Consider the following 3,645-nt stretch of genomic DNA (forward strand, 5'->3'; position numbering starts at 1 on the left):
TTGGGGGGGGGGGTGCGGGTGTTTATAGATGAAATGCTGCCGACAGTACCGAGGAAATTCCGACGGAATACCGACGGCAACGGCTCTTTCCTCAAAATTTCCTCGGAATTTTTAAAATCCCCAACGGCTCTCCAACGGTATAATATATCCTCGGATATTCGTCGGTGTTTTCCGAGGAATATGCATTCCTCGGTATTTCATCGGTATATTCCGAGGATCTCATTTTCCGTCAGAATTACGATGTTTTCTTGTAGTGAGCTAACGTAGAAAGAATAGTTAGCTAGCATCAGGGGAAGTAACTAGCAAAATGTATAAATGCCTCGATACTTCGCATTTCTTAGTGACTACGTAGCTTAAAGCATCAGATTTCTTTTACGTGGAAGCTTTGACTAGTTCCTGGTTCTTACTCCCACCAATGTAGTGATAATAACTGAGAGGGGCATGTAATTAATCTGAGCAATGAACAAGATCAACATCGAGATGATTAACTTGGAATAACTAGTGCATATAAGAAAGATCTTTGATGTCACATTAAGGTTCTCATTATTATTAGTATATGGAGTAGAAAAAATTTAAGGGCAGCATGAAAGGATGGACAAATATCTAGATTTAGACCTAAGACTGTCAAACATAAACTTCTGAAAGTTGGATAAGACACGATTACCTCATTGTACTAAAAATAAAATCAATCAATCTAAACAAGAAATCCACATTGTAATAAAGCAAAACACCAAATCAATATAAAGCAAAACGCCAAATTAAACTTGATCATTTTCATCTTCTCCATTGACGAGGGACTCAAATGATGGTAATTTCTCTTCTTCACCATCACCATCGATTTCTTCATCTGCAAATATCAGAATCTTCCTTTACTTAAGATAAAGGATAATGGTACTCTTAAAAAAATTATAATGTGAGTTATTTACCATGTGCATAAGATTCATATCTCTTAATCCAATTCCTAGTGCATATCAGAACTTGCACAGTTTTTGGGAGTATACGCCTCCTATATTTATTCAAAACTCGCGATCCAATACTAAAGAAGGACTCCGAAGCCACTGTTGGGATTTGAATACTTAGCAGATCACAGGCGACTGTAGTCAAGCCACCATACCGATGCACATTATCTTTCCACCAATCGAGGATGTCCAAGCTCTGGAAATTAGTAATGTCCAAAGGTGGTTCTTCAAGATAGGTTTCTAGAAGTGTCTTTCCACTCACAAGGCCACTGACTTTGCGAAATGCAAAGAAATCCTAAGAAGTTAAAAAAAAAAGATATCAGAGAGATAAAAAAATAAACATGAGGTAATATTTTTTTAAAAAAACACTCACCTCGTAGTTTCCAAACAGTCCCATAGACCCTGCCACAGAGTTTTTTGTGGAACAGTCTCACGAGGCTCTGTGGAAGGTGAGTTATTCTTCGACTTTTTGTCGTATGTCTCAAACAGTTTGTTAAGCTTGTCTCGCAAGTTCTTCAACTTTTCATCACGTGTACTCATGTCAAGCTTCCCTAAAACACATTCGACAATCGAAAGCTTAAACCGTGGATCAAAAGACTGTTGCCGTAGCAAAAACACAACTGCCTTCATCCCAATATTTATCGAACTTCTCTTTCATCAGAGGCACCATGTATCTGACATCATCATCTTCGCTATCCTCATTTCTTTGAAGCCAATCATGGATCAGCCAAACTTGATAAAAGTACAAGTTTGCAGTTGGGTAATTCGAACCAGACATCAACTTTGTGATCACAGCAAAAAGACCCAAAAACTCGCAGATATTGGCTTCTCTAGTCCATTCTTCAGCTGTGGGAGCCGTTTTATAATTCTTCTTATCAAATGTCTCCAACTGAACAAATTCTTTACGGTACTTGATGGATCTGTCAAGCATGTAGTAAGTCGAGTTCCATCTTGTCGGCACGTCCACTATTAGCCACCCATATTTTATTGCACCCGTCGCATCTACACATCTTTGGAACAATGTTTCACGCGTTTCCGATCCTAAAACATACTTAACACTCTCTCTTACTTTGTGCAAAGCGCCTCCAATAACCTTCAACCCATCTTGCACAATGAGGTTAAGTATGTGAACTGCACATCTGAGATGGAAAAACTTGCCTCCACACAACAAATCATCAGTCAAATTGAGCTGTGATTTCAAAAATTTGACTGATGATTTCGAAATATCTTGAATCAAGTAATTACTTGTAGCATTATCTAGCGTGACTGAGAACACCTTTTTTCAATTCCCCATTCTTTCAATGATTCAAGGAGCTGAAGCACATCATTCATACCATTATGTGGAGGTGGTAGAGCACAAAACGTCAGGATCTTGCTGTTCAACTTCGAATTCTGATCAATGTAATGTGCTGTCACACACATGTATCCTTTCCATTTCACTGATGTCCACAAGTCAGACGTGAAGGACACTCGTCCATGAAGACTCCCTAATTCCCTCTTGAGTGTGTCTCTCTCACTTTCATATAATCGATACACATCTGCTCTCGCTGTGTTCCGACAAATGGTTTGGACATCAACATTCAAATACGTGCATGTGTCTCTCACTTTTTGATACTCCACTTACGAGTAAGGCAGATCATGCTGGACAATTGTCTTAGCTACCAACTGCCTAAATATAGTATGATCATACTTGCGAGATACTACTTTTCCCTCAGTATTGAGTTGTTGCTGCCTTCCAGTATTCCTTGGATACATTTTACACCTCAGCCGATGCCTTCTCAAACCACTTGTTCCATGCGAGTGAGAATACCATGCATACTCGTTCTTGCAATGATTGCATACAGCTCTCAAATCTCCTTTGGTTTTTCCAACCACCTTGAAATCAGTCCACACGTCTGATCTTTGCCTATTCTCCATATCTTGCAAATCGTTTTCAGCCTTGTCCAACTCAACTTCTTCCAATTCCTCATCAAAATCCGGTATCTCCTCAACCTTTTTATTTTTCTTCTGCGATTGAGAGGCCTTCTTCTGCAACTGGATAGACGCGGCATTCTTCTTTTGCGAGTCAGGCACTGGCTTTCTTCTCCCTCCATGAATCACAGATTTCATAAGAACAGACTTCTCCTTACTACACGCCTGTGAGGACGAGCCAATGCCGCCATCTAGAGTGGATTGGAACATGGGTTTCCTCGAGGCTGTTCCGTAATTGGTATTTCTTCGAGGCTTAGTTGTTTGGGTTGGACCGGTTGGTGGAGTGATTTCAAAATCAGAATCGTCAGTATCATCGGTAAGACTGATAAGCTTTCTTTTGCTTCCTTGCTTCTTTTTAACAGCACCACTTTCACCACCTTCAGCGATCTGATCAGCGACCTCCTCTACTGCAGCACGATTAGCTAAGACTTCATGAGTTCCCAGTCCACAATATTTGGTGGGGAGTACTCCGGATCAAACGTGAAGGTTCATCTGACTCGCCTCTTGATCCCATGGTCTCTCACGTTTTTTCTGTGGTAGTTTGATGTTTCGATAACTCTAAGTCTCTAAGATATGTTTTTCTTTATAATGTTTTTCCTTAATCATTCTTGTTGCATATTGTGTGTCAAAAACAATGCGTGAGTTGTGATTGTGTTTTTCGCAGCTTGATATGAATTAATTGTGTTTAAGGTCAAATTAAAGCATGTTGTTGTGT

This window comes from Brassica oleracea, chromosome C5 (assembly GCF_000695525.1).
Source record: "Brassica oleracea var. oleracea cultivar TO1000 chromosome C5, BOL, whole genome shotgun sequence".
Lineage (NCBI taxonomy): Eukaryota > Viridiplantae > Streptophyta > Magnoliopsida > Brassicales > Brassicaceae > Brassica > Brassica oleracea.